The sequence below is a fragment of the Palaemon carinicauda genome, chromosome 25, assembly GCF_036898095.1.
Source record: "Palaemon carinicauda isolate YSFRI2023 chromosome 25, ASM3689809v2, whole genome shotgun sequence".
NCBI classification, from domain to species: domain Eukaryota; kingdom Metazoa; phylum Arthropoda; class Malacostraca; order Decapoda; family Palaemonidae; genus Palaemon; species Palaemon carinicauda.
Window position 1 is genome coordinate 87,865,418 of NC_090749.1, and position 20,000 is coordinate 87,885,417.

General features: G+C 43.5%; 1 protein-coding gene across 1 annotated transcript in view; it reads left to right on the forward strand.

The window, feature by feature from the left end:
* Positions 1-506: 506 nt before the first annotated feature.
* LOC137618690 (gastrula zinc finger protein XlCGF57.1-like) overlaps positions 507-20,000 on the forward strand; it is a 132,941-nt gene continuing 113,447 nt past the window's right edge. Inside the window, exon 1 of the mRNA XM_068348851.1 lies at positions 507-655. The gene's annotated coding sequence lies outside the window, so the exon portion shown is untranslated. The remainder of the gene's footprint in view (positions 656-20,000) is intronic.

Sequence of the window (20,000 nt, forward strand, 5' to 3'; positions counted from 1 at the left end):
CCTTTTTTCGAGTGCTACTCACTCTGATTCTGAGTCCCCGGGCAAAAGCCAAAGCCAGTAAGGCTGGGACTTTCCAACCTACCTAAGGGTTAAGTCACCCTATGTAAATAGCGTGGTTTGTATTTCGGTTACGGAACAAATGACAAATTCAGAGATAATTTGTATTTTTCCTAACCATACAAACCTTAGCTATTTACACATATTTGCCCGCCAGCCCTGTCCCCCGTTAAGTCCTACCTCTAAGCGAAGTGAATCAGTTCACCGGTGTGGGAGGGGGGAGGGGTAGCTAGCTACCCCTCCCCTACCCCCTCGCTAACTAACGAGAGGGTAGTTAACCCTCGTTAAAAATCTAATGGCTCGTCATTCAGCTACGCCGAAAGTAATACCCTATGTAAATAGCTAAGGTTTGTATGGTTAGGAAAAATTCAAATCATCTCCGAATTTGTCATTTTAGAGCTAAGTCTTTCAGATTTCAAAATACTAAGAATCCTGCCAATTGCAGAACCCACTGTCGAGGAACTTAGTTTTATCTGCCGATGTAACCAGATGACTGACTCGTCTTTTAGACTGTAGTTGTGGGTGACATATAATATGAAGTCTACTGTGTGATCAGTCTTATCTCTGAGTTCCCATCACGCTTTCTATCTCTTAGCAGGTATTGGTTTATAAAGACTGTAAATACTGTAGTGTGTTACATTGGCAGCTCATAAGTTAAGTGCAGTGGTTAATTCTCATATTATTATTCATTAGGTGTATTAAGAATACATATTCATCATATTAACCCATTTGACTAATGTCTGTCAACCTTTAGTATTAAGGACAACTTTTTTGGAGATTAGGGCTACGGGACCTGAAATTACCCCTTTTGATAAGGTATTGGTGACGGTACAATGGACAATTTAACGAAATAAGCCCTGCGGTTTGGTGTAGTTAGTCGGAGATTTATGTTCAAACCCTGCTGACTTATTGTGTAGATAGTGAACCACAATGTTGCAGGGTTCTCCTTAGCCTGAAGCTTTCTTATGTACCTTGGGCTCTGTCTTGATATGATTGGATATAAAGGTTTACATCATAAACCTGATAGGATAGTATTTTATTTAAAAAAAGGATTATACAATTTATATATCTTTGATCTTAATTTGGGGCCTTACTGAATACACGGTTCCTGGGGACTTACTATTGTTATGGCGTTGTTCAACTTGCGAACATTTCTTGTTTTCTCAAATCTTTAATATTTTTAGTCTAGTTAGTGTAGGACTTGAAGTGAAGAGGGACACTTGTTTTTTTCCCTTACAATATAAATTTTGATATTGAAATGGTAGTTTCACATTCAAGTATTTTTGTCAACCTAATTAATTTTTCATTTTAGTAATGATATTTTTCTTAATCTTTTTCAATACATCTCCTCCCTGAAGTTGTTCGTGTTCCAGCCTTTCATTATTGCTTTTAATGTCATTTTTTTCCTCTTCTAATGTTTGTAATATTCAAATAACTTTAAATAAAGAAAAATCTTACCCGGAAAGAATATTGCTTGGTTTATTTAGCACTCGGTACGACGTATCAATAATAAGTGAGATGGTATAACTCTAGAATAATTTAGGCAATTCTGAGGTTCTAGCTGGGTCCCTTTTCCCTGTATAAAATCAAGGGGTGGTGCCCAGTGCCCATTTCTTCTTAACTCTCTGGGCATTCCACCATATTTGCTTTGTGTAGTGAAGGTATGTCTGGCCGCAGTCCACAAACTACTGCAAAACGAGGGGCAATATTATATCACCACTTGTGGAAAATGAAGATGTGGAACTCCTTAATACAGGGGAGTCCACACACTTTCATGTTCAGATAGGTACCCTCTTATGCATTGATCTTTCAGTTGCAAGCTCCATCTGCCTTCTCGATTTTGAATGGAGAACGTTAGACGATTGTCATACTAGTGACCATGCTCCAATCATTATAAATACAAACAGTAATCCACCATTACAGAGGTCGCCATGATGGAACCTTGACAAGGTGGATTGGAATAGATTTCAGGAGCTAAATGAAATTGAAGGGAATGCAGAACAGTTTGAAAGTGTTGATGATGCCATAGACTTAATGAATGGAACTACATACAGGGAAGTCAATTCAGTTCCCAAAATCACATGTTTATTTAAAAGGTGACCAGTCCCTTGGTGGTCATTAGAACTAACTGTCCATCACAGAGCCACAAGAAGATCTGTATCTTGATTGCGCATTTGCCGTACTGAAGAGAATTTAATTATAGACAAGAAATGTAGAGCTCAGTTCCATTGTGCAATGAAAGAAGCTAGGCTCCAGTCTTGGATTTTTTTGTTTCCTCAGTCAACAGTAGAACACCATTGTGGATTTAGGAAAATGCACTCAACGATTGATGCATTGATATGACTTGAATCCTCTGTTTGTGAAGCCTTTGCTTCCAAACAGCACCATGTAACAGTTTTTTTTTTACCTTGAAAAGGTCTATGATAATAGGTATAGGTTGGCCATGGCACCAGCCACCCATTGAGATACTACTGCTAAAGAGTTATGGGGTATTTTGACTGGCCAGACAGTACTACATTGGATCCTTCGCTCTGACCATGGTTTACTTTCCCTTTGCCTACACATACACTGAATAGTCTGGCATATTCTTTACAGATTCTCCCCTGTCCTCATTCACCTGACAACACAGATTACCAAACAATTCTTCTTCACCCAAGGGGTTAACTACTTCACTTTAATTGTTCAGTGGTTACTTTCCTCTTGGTAAGGGTAGAAGAGACTCTTCAGCTATGGTAAGCAGCTCTTCTAGGAGAAGGACACTCCAAAATCAAACCATTGTTCTCTAGTCTTGAGTAGTGCCATAGCCTGTGTGCCATGGTCTTCCACTGTCTTGGGTTAGAGTTCTCTTGCTTAAAGGTACACTCGGTCACACTATTCTACCTAATTTCTCTTCCTCTTGTTTTATTAAAGTTTTCATAATTTATATTGGAAATATTCATTTTAATGTTGCTACTGTTCTTGAAATATTTAATTTTTCCTTGTTTCCTTTCCTCACTGGGATATTTTCCCTGTTGGGGCCCCTGGGCTTATGGTATCCTGCTTTTCCAACTAGGGTTGTAGCTTAGCAAGTAATAATAATAATAATAATAATAATAATAATAATAATAATAATAATAATAATAATAATACTGCATGGAGATATGTGGTATGATTAAAACCATTCCTAATATGGGATTGAAAGGTCTTCATTCAAGCATTTGTTTCTCTCAGATTTTTTTCAAATTAAAGTAGGTGAAATTCTAAAAATGTCAGGAAGAAGGAGTTCCCCAAGGTAGTGTCCTAAGAGTAACCCTATTTGCATTAGCCATCAATGGGATATCCTCTGTTATTTCCCAAGACATTGACTCAACGCTCTTTGTAGATGATCTCTCCATATCATATGCTGGAACTAGAATGTCGATGGTTGAGAGAAAACTGCAACTCTCAATTGACAAAATTATTCAGTGGGCTGATATGAATGGGTTTAAGTTTTTGACAAGCAAAACAGCTGTTGTCCATTTCTGTTGTATTCGGGAAGTACATGCAGACCCTGATATGTACATCCAAGGTCAACAGATCTCATGTGTTTAGCGTTGATATTTGATTGTAGGTTTACATGGGTTCCTCACTTTAAAGCATTAAAAGTTCAATGTCCTGAGGGTCTGAATCCTAAAAGTTTTGCCCATACATCATGGGGAACAGACCACAAAACTATTTAAAAATTATACAAGGTCTTAATTTTTTCAAAAATTAGTAGTGGGTGTGAAATATACTCCTCATCCACCCAAACCAACTAAAGATTTTGGATTCTATACATCATACTGGTATCAGATTGGGCACAGTAGCATTTAGAACTTTGCCTGTCCCAAGCCGCCTCCTTGATGCTGGACAATTGCCTACAGACCTTTACCGAAAGTCTTCTATTGTTTGGTATGGGTTTAGGTTGCAAAAACTTCCTAATTTTTTAGCCTATCAAACTGCAAACCTTGTATGGCACTCAGCATACTTTGAGTTGCACCCAAAACCTCTTCAACCTTATTGTTTTCAGGTAAAACAATTGGCACACAGTCTCAATATAGCTAGAAGTAAGGTGCTTCCATTTAAGATATCATGAACCCCTCCATGGAAATTACCAGAGATATCTTTCTGTAAATATTTTATTGGTATTAAAAAAATATGACAGATTAGAGTCCAGGTCTCTTTTTATGGAACATGTTAAAGAACATAGGGGATCGAATTTTATATATACTGATGGCTCCAAATCTGATGCTGGTGTATGTATTGGAGTATATAGTAATGCTTTTAATTGTAGAGGTGCACTTCCTCTAACAGCTTCTATTTTTACTGCCGAGCTGTATGGCTTACCAATCACCATTGAGAAAATAGCATTGGAGGAAGAAGGAAACTTTACCATTTTTAGTGATGCAAGGAGTGTCCTTCAAGATTTGAAAGTTAATAATTCTCGTAACCCTTTAGTTCTAAAGATTTTAGAATGTTTTTATATTAATGGACTTAGAGGTTTAACAGTTTGTTCTTGCTAGGTTCTGGCACACGTAGGTGTGTATGGGAGTGAGAAGGCAGATTTAGTGACAAAGAATGCTGCAGCTGAGTTGCTACTACCAACAAGGTATCCCATTCTCTGTAATGATTGTTTTCCAAGCATTAAGAACTTAATTTATAATAATTGGCAACAACGTTATGATAATACAGTGGAAAATAAAATGAGAGGAATAGCAAATGTTATATATCCTTGGAGATATAACATGATGCCCCGAAAGTGGGAGACTACTCTTTGTCGTCTCCACATTGGTCACACTCGGTTGACACACAAGTTTCTGCTAGCTGGCCAGCACCAACCATATTGCAACGACTGTTTGGTACCCTGAACAGTGAGACATTTGTTGACCGAATGCCCTACTTATAGCACCTTAAGAAATATATATCTGTCTGGTGCATGAGGTGAGGATGGCAGGTTCATCCTTGCCAAGATTCTTGGACATGATGTGACGTACTATGCTAGTGGCATTTTTAGTTTTTTTCAGATGCGGGTCTTCTAAAAGCTTAAGTTTTATAATGACATCTTTGCTTTTATGGTTTAAATTGGATATTCTTTTATTCTTTATGTATAATAAATTATATTGGCATCAATGATCTTAAATATAGGGATGCCAGAAAACTTAAACCTAATCAATCAATCCCTGGACACCCTGGATCAACTAGTGTCAGAGGAATTGACAGACCTCAGATGGTGGGTGGCAGATGAGAACCTCCATAAAGGGGTCGATCTTCTAGTCCCTACCCCGGAACTGATGCTCTTTTCGGATGCATCAAAAGAGGGGTGGGGGCCCCGTTTGCTGCACCACAACATCTATGGCCTTTGGTTCAAATCAGAAAGGTACCAGCATATAAATCTCTTAAAGATGAGAGCAACCTTTCTTGCCCTCCAACATTTCCACCAGTTCCTGGCGGGGCAGTCCGTGGTCTTGATAAGCGACAACACCACGGTAGTAGTTTACATAAATGAGCAAGGTGGTACCTTTTCGCACCCCCTGTTCCATCTAGCAGTGGAGCTACTCAGATGGGCGAAAGACAACTCGGTGTCCCTGTCTGCTCGCTTCATTCCAGGCGAGAGGAATGTGCTTGCAGACAATATGGGCAGAGCTACTCAGTGGGTTCGAGTGATCTTTGAATCATCTTGTAGCCAACAGTCCTGACTTTGTGTGGTTCGCCAACTGTGGATCTGTTTGCGGGGGGCCTGAATTTCAGGCTCCCACTCTACTGCTCCCCAATCCCGGATTCCCAGGCTCTCTGGCAAGATGCATTCCAACAAGGGTGGGACAACATCTATGTGTATGCATTTCCCCTGTTCTGTCAGATGAGAAAAGTCTTCAACAAAGTCAGAATAAGCAAAAAATTATGACACTGATAGCTCTGCTATGGCATCATGCAGTATGCTTCGTGGACCTTCTGCAGCTCTTGACAGAGCTTCCGATGGAACTTCCTCCACGACATAAGCTACTCAAACAACCCACGCGAATATCTTTCTCAAAGCTGTAGCTTTGCTTCAGCTTCATGCCTGGAGACTGTCCAGCATCTCATCACTCGGAGAGGATTTTTGCAACGAGTTGCGGAAAGGATGACAGGACACCTCAGACGCTCTTCAGCAACAGTCTGCTAGGCTAAATTGACTGTTTTCTTGGATTGGTGTCATGGAAGGGGTATCATTCCCCTTGATTCCTCTATTCCAACAATAGCAGAGTTCTTTGTATACCTCCAGGAAGAAATGTTCCTCTCGGTTTCAGCAGTGAAAGGCTACCGCTCAGCTTTGAGTCTCGTCTTTAAACTGAAGGGAGTAAACATTTCCTCCTCATTGGAACTTTCTCTACTCATATAAAGTTATGAGACTACCCGCCCCCCGTCAGAAGTTAGACCTCCTCCTTAGAATGTGGTTCGAGTCCTTCAGTCCCTGAAGGGAGCTCCCTACGAACCATTACGCCAGGCAACAGATCGCCACCTTACTCTGAAGACGGTGTTCCTACTTGTGCTGTCTTAGGCCAAGAGAGTTAGTGAACTGCATAATCTTTCCTATGACATCTCCCTTTCAAGGGGATGGTAAGAGTTAATTCTCAGCTTTGTCCCTGTGTTTATTGTCAAGACTGAAATTCCAAGAGTATCAGATCCTTTGTTCTGTAACCGATGACCTAGACCAACTGGTACAATGCCCAGTAAGGAGTCTGAGGCGTTACTTGAAAAGAAAAGCAGTAGCTTACCCCGTGTGTCGGCACTCTACCTCAGCATGGGGAAAGTCAAGAGGAGGGTCACGAAGAACACCATCTCATCATGGATTTGCAAGGTCATTGACCTGGCAATTAATCTTGACTCTCCTCCACCACCACGACCCAGAGTTCATGATGCCAGGGGCATTGCAACATCCCTGGCACTCAAAAAGAATTACTCTGTGACTCAGGTATTGGAAGGGGGTGTGTGAAAGTGCAAGACGTAACCCACAGGTACATGGAAATGTTTTCCATTGGTCCTCTGGTTGCCAAGGCTAGTAGTACAGGTAGGTACGGAATGTTTTTGTACTTCGTACCTGGTTAATATACCATACCGTAATTTCGTAATGTGCCTCAATTATTTTTCCGTACCGTACAGTACGAACAATAAATCTTCTTCTTTGGCTTATTCCCATTTAAATAAGGGGTTGCGTCTTTGAAAGAGCCTTTTCCTTCAAGTCCTTCCATCTCCTTTTGCGCTTCACCTTCTTCTTCTACCTTGAACTTCAATTTTGATGGTATGCATTCCCACATGATCCTCCTCCCTCCTCAGTAGATGTCTATACCATCTCAATCTCCCTTCTTGCACTTTCTTTGATATATTCCCCAGGGGAAAGGAGCGTTATGGTGACTACAGGTTTCAATGATTGTTTAAAAAATATTGAAGCCCTTGAGCTGGAGAGCTGGACTTCTTGAAGTTATTTGCATCCTCGATGTTCCGGGGCCGGATCATCTCCATGGATGCTCATAGACAGTCGTTTCGGGTGTTGCCCACCCCAGCCTGTCGTCCAGGGCCATTGTTGCCTGAACTCTTTCTAGGCTTGGTTTCGCTTGACTGTGTCTGCTAATTCCGTGAAGATCCTAGGACTGAATCTAGTCCGATGAGAATCTTGTCTAGGATATATGTTATCTTCTGTAATTTGGATCCTAGGTAGGAGGGGAGGGGGTGACTGACTGGAAGTTGCTGATAGACATCTTCCAGGTCTGGCTAGAATTTCAACACCCCTTACTGAATAAGGTCCTTATGTTCAGAAGGATTAACCCTGGATAGGTACGCTACTCGGACACCCCTTTAAGGGTATACTCGGTCGAGAGCGACCCCGACTCCAAAAAAAATTCAGGAAAAATTTAGTTATGCATCAATCTGTATTGTTTGACTTGCTAAAATACTTCAAAGAATGCTAAAAACTACTGAAAATATAAATGATACCCATCTACAAAATAACTATTTATTGGAAATATATTAAAAATTTAAGTATATAAAAAAAAGACCGTAAATATTCACAAAAAATAGAAATATACATATACACATAAATCCCTTTTGGGACACCTTCTTAGATGGCAAAGCAACAGCGTGTAATTGCTGGAAATGAGTTGGACCCATAGAAGTCAAGATCTGAAATGAGAAAAAAAAGGGTAACTTTTTTTGGCTCAAAAAATGTGTCCAAATTTCATGAATTTTTTTGGGTACCCAAATGAAATAGGAAGAGGCTAATTTTTTTTATAGAATAAACTCATATTATCCTAGAACAGAAATACATAATAAAATGTTCACTAAGATGTAATTTACTGTTATAACGGGCGAAATCTAAAGGTCATTTTTTGACGGCCTAGTTTCACAATGTAAATTTCTTATGAAAATCATTGTATCTCCTATAAAATATGATATTTATGCATTAAAATATATCAAAATATCACAAATTCTATACAGAACAATAATATATAGAGATATGCCAACTTACCTTTCGGGTATGTCAACAAAATGGCCGCAGACCGCAACAACTCTTACAGCCCAATCTACCACTTGAAATGAAGAATGGGGTTGCAAGCTCCATATTATCATCAACATCTCTTTTTAACTCCATTAGAAGTATGTTGATGACATCCATGCCGAGGGAATACTGCCTGCTGGCCCTTATTGAAGATAAATTCAAAATAAATAGAAAAAAATCAAATTTGAAAAAAATAAAAAAAAATTCAGAAATTAGCATTTGAGGGAAAATGGACCTTATGGCTATATATGGCATCTAAGACAAAACCAATGTCATGCAAGTGATAGACTCACCATCCACCCACACTTTCCAACTATAAAGAACCAAACAAGTATCAACACTGTTCGACAATTTCTAATTATGTAATAACTTTGCTGTTTGATCACTTACCCCTCTAAAGGTATGTCGGGGTCGAGGTCGACCCCTGGGGGGGGGGGGTAAAAAAACGGGGAAGGAGGGAAGTTAGACGAAAATCAATCCTAAAGCAGACAATGGCATGTAGACTAGTCACCCCTTGCAGGTCGATCACTTCCATATTCGAGACAGCTGATGATTTATGGGGAAAAAACATGAAAATGCTGTAGGGGTCGCGTACGACCCATCATACCTTTCCAGGGTTAATCCTTGGGTATATAACTACTAAGATATTCCCAGAGAATTTAACCACAGGTTATCACAGAATTCTATCTTCTGGAGCGAGTATCCTAAAGGTTTCCCTTTAAGACATCGTATATCAACAGGGGACGCATGTATTAACGCGCCACATAGCTATCTGCACCCCACATAGAGTTAACACTTCGATATGGAGGGGCGGAGAATAGCTGGGGAGCCGTTCCACAGCTATACTCGTCTGTGACTACTTTTGGTACTCGAAACGTAAACAAACGGGCGCCATTGCTAAATGACGTCAGGTTCTCAGTTTGGAGAGGACTTTTAACAGAAGGTTGGTGGGAGGGAACAGGTAGATCCTGGACCATCTGTTCCAATCCAGTGACCTGGCGTCCACTGCTTCTGCCTTGGGGTCCTCGTTTAACATTCTGAACTTGCTGTTTTATTGGAACTTGTTGAGTGGCGCCAAGACCATAATGACTCAGAGTTTTCTTGAGTCTTTCATGTGAACACTAAACAGCCTTCCTTGGAAATCGATGGACTCTACTTTCCTCACCGCTAGTATGCTCTAGAGCTCTAAGGTATACTCTTCTAGGGGGGATTTGAATATAAGAAGAGTTGAGGAAAGGATGGTGGAGGTATGTCCATTTCCATTCTAGTCTCATCTTGGTAAGACCTTGGACCCCAGGGATCGAAGGTCCGGCGATCCAGGAGGAACTTCCCTCCTACCAGAAGCGTCTGTTTGCTTCGTATAATCCGAAGGTGTATATATATGAACGTCTGTGGAACAACGGTCATTGTAACTGTGGGATGCTGTTTAACATCCTAAGGAGAACTAAGAAACTCTTCCGTTCTCCTTTCAGGCCATACCTGACCGTTTGCCTATATCAGCTTTTCAGTGTTTCACTGTAATAGAAGATTCCTTTCTATGTATAAAGCTTAGGATAAGTACGCTGGAAAAGAGGAGAGACACATACGTGTAAATCCTTCCAGCCAACTGCTGCGGCCTTCCTAATTATTGATTCTAGGGCATCCCCTTTCAAGAAGGGGCCGATGGAAGATTCTAGTCCACAAGGATAGAGTAGCGAACTACATCCGGGGAATTAATAATGAGAATCAAGAGGCTGATGAAGAATCAGCGTAAGGAAAAGGGGGCGGGGGGGAGTGGATCCCCCAAATCAGGTAGGTCTCAGCAAGGGATTGTGCTTAGAACCACAACGTACTGGAAAACCAGTCTATTGTATGGTTATGTACCAAAGATTTCTGTCTGCGATATGGTCCTATACTGCAGATGTACAGGGTATTGTATACCTCTATACAACTGGCATGTTACCGTCAAGGCTAGTACTTGGGGGTAAGTTAACTGGCACAGTACTTCAGTACCGATATGGCTAGCAGGTTTTCGACATATCAGTGATTTGTCAGCTGTCAGCGGGTCGCTGACAGAAGTCGCACCATCCTAGCCAGTATTCATTGTGACTGGGTAGTGGTGAAAACTACGCATAGTCAGCGGATCTCTGAACCAGAGGCGACTCCTCGGGTTGTCGGCAGACCACCGGTAATCGGCGGGCTGTCGATTGAAGGCATATCAACTCAGCTATTGACTGTATGGTGACCAAGGGCACACACTGCCGGCTCTTGGCGGTGGAGTCAGATGTGACAGTGAAACAATGACTGCTGTCGTTGATTTCACTACCAGGTGTGGCTTGATTGTGGAGTCTCTGCCCAGTGTTTGTCAGTCGGGGGTCCGAGTCTCACTCAGACTCACCAGTGCCGTTAGTGTCTGCAACCTCATCTTGAGAGGCAGGATTTGGGGGGGGGGGGTTAACGATAGAACCAGTTCTGGATCTATCCTCCCCAACCTTCTACAATCACCTGTTTCTGGTACCCAAGAACTCGGGTGGATGGAGACCCGTCCTGGATGTCAGCTCACTGATCGTATTCGCCGAAAAGACGAAATTTACCATGGAGACGACTCAGTCTGTGCTGGCAGCAGTACGTCCGGGGGACTGGATGGTGTGTCTCGATTTACAGGACGTTTATTTTCACGTCCCCATCCATCCGACTTCAAGGAAATACCTGAGATTTATGATCCAGGGCAAGTGCTTCTAATTCAAGGCACTTAACATCGGTCTCAGCACTACTCCTCAAGTCTTCACCAGGGTAATGGCGAACGCGGCAGGCTGGCTGTATCAAGAGGGGATAAGGGTATCCTTTTATCTGGACGACTGGTTGATACGATCACGGTCGAAAGAGAAATGTCTGGAGGACCTACAAAAGACGTTCATGGGGGCTCAAGAACTGGGTCTCGTCATCAACAGGGAGAAATCTCAGACCGAGCCGAATCAGACTATTCTCTATTTGGGGATAGTTCTGAATTCAGTTCTTTTTTGAGCTTCTCCCTCCCAGGAGAGGCAGAGCAAGTGCCTCGAGAAGGTCCGAGAATTCTGGAAGAAACAAAAGTGCTCATCGAGGGAGTGGATGAGTTTACTGGGAACTCTCTCCTCGCTCGAACAGTTTGTCTCCTATGGGAGACTACATCTCAGACCTCTTCAACACTTCCTATCAAAGGTGTGGAACAGGAAGACTCCTTTTCCTTCCCCATTCCAGCAGAAGTCAAGGATCATCTAATGTGGTGGCTGGATCCAGCTTTGTTAGGAGAAGGGATCTCCCTGTACAAGAAGAACCCAGACATAGTGTTGTTCTCAGACGCATCGGAGTCAGGATGGGGAGCAACACTAGGAAGCAAGGAGGTCTCAGGCTCTTGGGAAAAGAGTCAGATCGTGTGGCACATCAACAGAAAAGAGTTGATGGCCATTATGTTAGGGCTAAAAGCCTTCAAAGACTCAGTGTCAGGGAAGATAGTGGCGGTCAACTCGGACAACACCACGGCTCTAGCTTACATCAGGAAGCAAGGGGGGACTCATTCTCTGTCTCTGTTCGAAACAGCAAGGGAGCTCCTTCTATGGTCGAAGGAAAACAAGATAGAACTGTTAACAAAATTCTTACAGGGACAGAGGAATGTAAGAGCAGACATTCTCAGCAGGAAAGGCCTAGTTCTTCCCACAGAATGGACCCTCAGCTAGCAGGTATACACCTCTTGGTGTGAGCACTGCAGTTCCCAGCGACCTCGCTCGTGCTCGAGCTCCTTCAGGATGGAGCTTGCAGCTACCAGTCACGCACTCGGTCGCAGTGGGAACCTCGATGCATTCCGTCTGGGATGAACCCTGCCAGGGACCTTCCTCGATTTCTGAATACACGCCTGTTTCAGTCTTAGGATCAGAGTGAGCATATTCATGGGGGATGTCATCATCCTTGCAGCGTGTTGCTTCAACTACACCTTCGGATGTAGGGTGACCGAGGGATCAGCCACCTCCTCACCCTTCACCTGCCGTGGAGATGGAAGATTCCGAGGTAGAGTCGCCTCCCCTGGAGGTCATTAACCTCATGCATGAGATTAAGGGATTCAGGGCTCCTCTGCGGTAGCATCACAGGATAAGTGTACAGCCTTGGAGATCCTTTGGGGAGCTCCCGTAGGTAGTTCATGGCCCAGCCCGCTACTCTGGTGGAGACAGACTGCTCGATCATTGGACCGAGTGAGTGACCAGATAGCAGGACCTGGTGACTCGGTTAGTAGCCAAGGTTCGAACAAGCTTCTCCCTCAACCACTCCAGCGACAGAAGAGGTACTACGTCATAGAGTCTTCTGTGCCTTTTTCTCTCCCTCTCGACCCTGCAGTCGGAGCGCTTGCTTGGAGTTCCTCGGTCGAGAGTTTGAAATCTCAGAGTGTCTCCTCGGCCTCTGAGATTTCAGCAATGGAGTCCATCTCTGTAGCTGCTCTCCAGGCTGCTTCGTGGCTCGACCACTGGTGTGGTACGGCCACAGTGTTCGCGTAGGACACCAAGCTCGCTACACCCGAACACACGGAGCGGTACAGGTACCTAGCTTTGTCTGATGGGAAAGCTGTTACCTTTCTCTTGGTTTTGCTTGCTACCCAGTATGCCAATCTCATCCTCAAAAAGCGCGAGGCAGTAGCCACTGGTTTGGCGAGACAGATTGGTTCAGGAGAGGCCCTGGCAATCAGGAATGCTCCTATTAGAGCTGCAACATCTCTCTTTCCACCAGAGGAAGTTCGGGCCGCGCGGGATAAATGGCGCCTCGACTCGAAGGACTCCATTATCCACCAGGTGCAAGCTGCGAATTTCAAGGGACCTGGTCCCGCTAAACCGTCCGCGGCCAGGCCAAGTCAGGCCAAGCCCACTGGAAGTATGAAGGATACTGCTGGTCGTGCTCCTGCTGCTCCTGTGTAGCCGAGACCTTCTCCTGTTCAGAAGATTCTGCTCCCAAACAGTCCTTTCAGCCTCCCTTGGGAGCTCCTCCATGTCGTGGAAAGAACAAGGGCAAGCGAGGGGAAGGGAAATGCTGAGCTTGGCCTTCCCCTTCCCATGCTGCCGAAGGTAGGGAGATGCCTATCGCACCATTGGCCGATGTGGCAGCATCTCGGGGCCAAGGAATGGATAGTGTTGACCCTTCGCGAAGGGTACAAGCTTCTATTCGTGCTTTATCGGCCCCCCCATCCTCCACTCCAATAGCGTTCCACACGTAGGCTCCAACATCTCCGAAGGCTCTGGCTTTAGAGGCAGGAGTCTAGGAAATGTTGGAGAAGGATGCGTTAGAAGTCGTGCACAATCAGTCACCAGGGTGCTACTGTCGTCTCTTCCTTTTTGAGAAGACGACAGGAAGTTGGAGACCGATCATCGACATTTCACCATTGAACAAGTTTGTTCAGAAAACTCCGTTCAAGATGCTGTCAGTTCGCGCTGTGCTGTTAGCCATCAGGCAATACGACTTCATGCTTTTGATGTACGTGAAGGACGCGTACTTTCTAGTACCAGTTTATCAGTGTTCTCGAAAGTACCTCCAATTGACCTTCTAGGGCACGGTGTACTAGTTCAAAGTCCTGTGCTTTGGACTGCACAGCTCCCCAAGTGTTCATGCGAGTGTTCACGACGGTAGCAGCTTCGGCCCCCTCAAGGGGTATCCGCCTACTGATGTACCTCAACGACTGGCTGATTCTCGTTCCCTCGTAGGAGCAGTTGATTCAGGACCAAGACTCCCTTCTGGCAGTTTGTCACGATCTGGGGATTGTGGTGAACTACGAAAAGTTGAACCTCATTCCCAATCAGAAGGTGAAGTATCTGGGAATGCTCATCAACTCGGGAGCAGCTCGCGTTCTTCCCTCGGAAGAACGGATCAGCAGACTCAGAGAGGTTGCGCAGCAGTTCCTGTCGCAGGAACACCTTCCAGCCCTCCAGTGGCAAGCTCTTCTAGGTCACCTCTCCTCGCTGGAGAAGCTCGTTCCTGTTGGGCGGATCCATCTCCGCTCCTTTTAGTGGTGTTTGAAGGAGCAGTGATCGGCAGCCACCGATTCTCCCTCTCGTCTGGTTCTCATGGAACGTGAGGTAAGGGAGGATCTGCTTTGGTGGCTAAACGAGGAGAACCTCATGAGAGGGTTTCTTATAAACCCTTCTCCACCTCAGTTCTGTCTGTTCACAGACGCGTCCATGTAAGGTTGGGGTGCAAACCTGGACGACCTAGTCGTGTCAGATGTGTGGTCGGAAGAGGATAAACACCTGCACATCAACGTGCTGGAAGTGATGACAGTCTCGAGAGCACTCATTCATTTCCAGGGCCTGTTTGAGAGAGCACTCGGTAGTGCTGATGAGCAAAAACACGTCCTTGGTGGCGTACGTCAACAAGCAAGGGGCCACGTTCTCATGTCTCTTGCAGCAGTTGACGAGGTAGGAATTTCTGTGGGCAGAGTCAAAACGTAACCTTGTCAGCCAGGTACATTCCAGGCAAGAGAAATATTCTGGCAGACGCCCTAAGTTGCAGAGATCAGTTAATAGGGGCAGAATGGTCTCTTCACCCTTGGGTAGCGAGTCGAGTACTCGACATCTGGGGAGAACCATGCATCGACCTATTCGCAACACGGCACAATGCCAAGCTTCCTGTGTTTTGCTTTCTAGTACCAGATCCCATGGCTGCGTTCGAGGACGCACTGCAGCATCCTTGGGATCGACTGGACTGCTACGCAATTCTCCCCTATTGCTTGCTTCGCGCAGTCTTGTCCCGGGTCCTAGTAATCCCAGGACTCCAGAGGATTTTCATTGCTCCGCTATGGGCACACATATCTTTTGGCAACCTTTTTCAAGCAGGTACCACCAGGCGGTGCAGTCGCTCAGACTTCACGCATGGAGACTATCTGGCATCTACTCAGAACGCGAGGCTTTTCGTGACTCGCTGCGAAAGAGATGTCAGGGTACCTTGGAAGATCCTCCTTAGTCTACCAGGGGAAGTGGTTGGTCTTCTGTGATTGGTGTAGTGGAAGGGGTATCTCCCCGGTTGGAGCCTCTCTGACTCAGATCGCACACTTCCTAGTCTTTCTTCCCAGAGATAAGCTCCTTTCGGTTTCTGCCATTAAAGGGTACAGGTCTGCCCTTGCAATGGTGTTCTGTCTGAAGGGCATAGATATCTCTAATGCCCTCGAGATTTCTATGCTCATTAAGAGGTTCGAACAATCGTGTCCCCCGAGGGAAATTCGAGTTCCGCAGTGGGATGTCACTCTAGTTCTTGGGTCTGTTACTCGTGCTCTGTACGAACCCTTGAGCCATGCCTCAGACAGGCACTAGCCTTAGCACCGGTGAAGAGAGTCGGGGAGTTACAGGGCCTCTCTTGTAATGTCCCCCTCGCAGAGGGTTGGAAGGCGATCTCCTTGAGTTTTGTGCCAGAGCTCGTAGCCAAGACTCAGAACTTAGCGATCCACAATCCCAGGTTCGAGGCCTACACTATTCCTTCCTTACCGGATGAGGCGAGTGGCAGTTCAGGTGATTGACTTCTCTGTCCTGTCAGGTGTCTCCGGCGCTATATTAAACAAACTCGGCATCTCAGACCTGGATGATGACGAATCTTCGGTAGCACCGGCAGAACCAAGGAGGTATCGAGGAACACAATATCCTTTTGGATCCGTGAAACCATCCGCAAGGCGTATGAGACTTCCTCAAGAGTCCAAGCATTAGCGAGGGTCAAAGCTCATGAGATCAGGGACATTGCCCCACTCTCTCAAGAGAAATCTTGCTGTGGGCTAAGTGCTGAAGGCTGGTGTTTGGAAATGCCAGACCACCTATAAGGCATTTTACTTGAGGGGGTTTACGCACAAGTCCTTGGACACCTTTGTTCTTGGCCCTGTGGTATCTGCTCAACCTCTCTCTGACCTCTCCAGTTCCTTCAATACAGGGAAGTCTCTTGTCTTCTAATTTTTATGGCATGTTTGGCAGTGTGAAAACAGTGTGCATGTGCTCTTCCTTTCTCTCTGTCTCTTCCCTTGGGGTCCCATACATCAAGACATGTCTTCCCAGGTAAGAATGCTAGAGTTTGTTTACAGGTATTCTCTCCCCGTCTTCTGCTAGGCAGGGAAGATGGTGAATGTATAAACCCTTTGCCTTTTGGTTATGGAGGCTCATCCAGTCACTGCGACCCTAGGGTCGAGTTTCTCTCACTTTCATGCTTCCTGGCCGCGTTATGGAGGCTCATCCAGTCACTGCGACCCTAGGGTCGAGTTTCTCTTACTTTCATGCTCCCTGGCCACGCGATGCTCTTACCCATCGCGCGACCCGGCTCCCAGTCTCTCAGACCCCACCACCATCATGTCAGATCGAGTGACAGGGGTAGGGGGATTAAGTCCTCTGCTCTCATTTGAGACCAGGTCTATACCCGGGCTGTTAGCTGTCCACAAGCAGCAAAGGCAGACCTCCCACCAACTAGTGAGTCTTCCTATATTAAATGATTACGAGGTTTGTATATCGTGTTAGAACAAATGACAATTTGTCCTAAATTGTATTTTTCCTAGCTATACATACCTATAATCATTTGATATAAATGGCCTCCTCTACCACCCCTCTCATGTTTCACATTGAGCCTAAAGCGTTTCAATGAGGAAAGCAGGCTGGTGCGGGGTTGGGGGTTGGAAGCTAAGCTCCGCCCCGTACCGCCAGCCAACCAATCAGCACAACTGCATGGTTTTCTATGTCTTCGGCTGTTGCTGAAGCGAATTCCTATATTAAATAATTACAGGTTTTTATTGCTAGGAAAAATACAATTTAGGACAAATTGTCATTTTGTAATTGGAGATAGTAGCAGAAAATACTGAACATGGATACTAAGTATGAAATAAACTATGGCTATGTAGATATACAATCTGTTGACAATAAAACTATTCAAATTTGAGAACTTAAAATGAGAAATAATTTGACATACTAGAATTATTGGGAACATGGTTAAATATGATTGACAAGGTTAATATTGCTGAAATGACCCCCCCCCACATGTTTTCTTTCATATTCAAAGGAAGGGCAATTCTTGGGGGGGGGGGGGTTGTCGGGCTCTTCTTCCATACGGGTTACCTAAATCTTAAGATGATAAAAGGAACGAGTGTAACAAGCTTTGAATATGTACAAATAAACTTTATGTACAACAAATATTCATTGTCACAACCTATAAAGCTCCATGAACCAATACTAGTATCTTTGAAGAATTCAGTGTAGTCAGTGAGATGATTATCATGGAAAAAACGACCCCAATTAATGACTCATACACTAACGTACCTATTAATAGTGTTAGCTATATTAACAGTAACCACATCAATAAAAACGTTTATAATATTAAACGTACTATCATCAACTCTGATACTAAGAGGAGGCCTGAATAACTCGTGATCGTATAAAAACGGAGAACGGGAAATTCACCTCTCTTACTCGAGCTAACAAAGAAAACGAGAGAAGGGATAACTCATATCTGTAGAACAGGGAACGAGCAGTCTCTGTTTTCGCTCTCAAGGTTACATAATAAAAAAAAAACTAACATCACACAATAAAACAAGAACATTAATAAAATTGATTGCTTTTCTTAGTAATAACCAAGAACGAAGAATAACGACAACGTAACAAATAAACATGGATATAGTCTAAATCGAAGCCTCTGAGGCGAGTACAAACTAACAGACTAAATCGCTAAACTTTAATTCGCTATTCTTTAAATCGCTATTCTTCGTAGGTCCAAATTGGACTTGCAAGCAAATAAATACCATAGTAAAAATTAATGATAACACTAAAAGGCCATAAAACGTAAGTGATATAACCTAGATGACAGAGTACCAGATGGGCAAAATTAACTAGAATATTTACCGAAGCGAACATAACACAAAATGGCTGCCGATACCTCGGCCGGACAATCGCTTCCAAAACTAAAAACCACCATATTGGAAACAGAACAAATGCCCGGTACTGTCAAAAGCTGCCAAAACAAACTATGGTACTTAACATTGGTAAGGGTGAAGTATCAACGTCAGTCATGTTGAATTAACGACAATCACTTCGAAAAACACTGGGCAAAAAACTTATCAACTTTGCGGTCAAGTCCAAAACAGAAGGATGACCTGGTGAGCGCGAGTGGTAGGTGTCGGTAGGGTATCCCAACTGTATTCTCTAGGGCCTGTCACGGCCCTCCCCCTTTGATGAAGGGATTATCTAAATGGAAGACAGCCTGTGAATAGTGTTTTACAAACGCCCTTTTTAGATATACGACACCAACAAGGTGCTCGCGCGAGGGTTGTAACCTCTGCATTCCATGCTTTTAATTTTCTCTGGTATATTTGGAAGATTTATATCAGAAAAAGTACAAAGAAGGACTTTTTCGCCGGGCGTCACAGGTCTCTCCCCAGAAATAGATTTTTCCTTCGTCAAAATCCCTTTTATGGAGACTTCAATACTTTGATAGATGGTGCATCAAATTATGATGTTTCAACAGTTAGTGAGTTATTGGAATCATATCTATTAGTAAATAATATTTACAGGGCATATGTTGGTCTTAGTTTTAAGTTATGGAATGATTGACATTGTATTTAATAATTGTAAAAAAGAAGTGCACCATCTCTCCAGTGCACAAACTTATTACAATTACACTACCTTTAAAGAAACACGCAGAGGTAAAGATAATCTTTATGCCTAAATCAAACTCATCTCCTTGTGTATTTATTGAATAATTTACAAAGAAAATAAATGATGCTATCAATATTTCCTGCAGTCATGATAACCAACCTTTGTTGGGCTCTTATGTGTTGACTGCCTTATGACCATTTATGTGAGTGAGTTAAAGTGAATATAACAACACGTGTCCATGGATGCTAGAGACCATTATTGTTAAAGACCAGTCTCCTTGGTTTGATGAGGAGACTTAGGAAAAAAGAGGGAAAGTAGACATAAAGAAAGTGAAATCTGTTAAAACTGAAAGTACATGAGTAGAATACAAAACTGCAATGTACCGATATAATTACCTACTGAGAAGGAAAAAAGTTAATACTATGAGAGAAAGACCTGCAAAGCAGCAACAAAATAAATGAGTTATGTCGTCTTCAAAATGAAATGATGGGGAATGTAAATGAGGAAAGACTAATGGAAGGGGTGCAGTAACCAGGAACTAGAAAATATTTTTCTAGTATTCTTCAAAAATAAAATGAAAAATATAACAAGGTAATTTACAAATATTCAACAGCAGATTAATCCTTCACCAAATACAAAGATAAAATCAGTGAGATTCAATAAATAACACAGGATTTCACCAGGATTATCAAGAAAGCAAGAAACCAAATTTGTTATTGATCCAATGCCACTTTGTTTTGTAATTGGAATACAAACCTACGCTATTTATTAGGGTTATTACTTTCAGCGGAGCTGAAAAGACGAGTCATTAA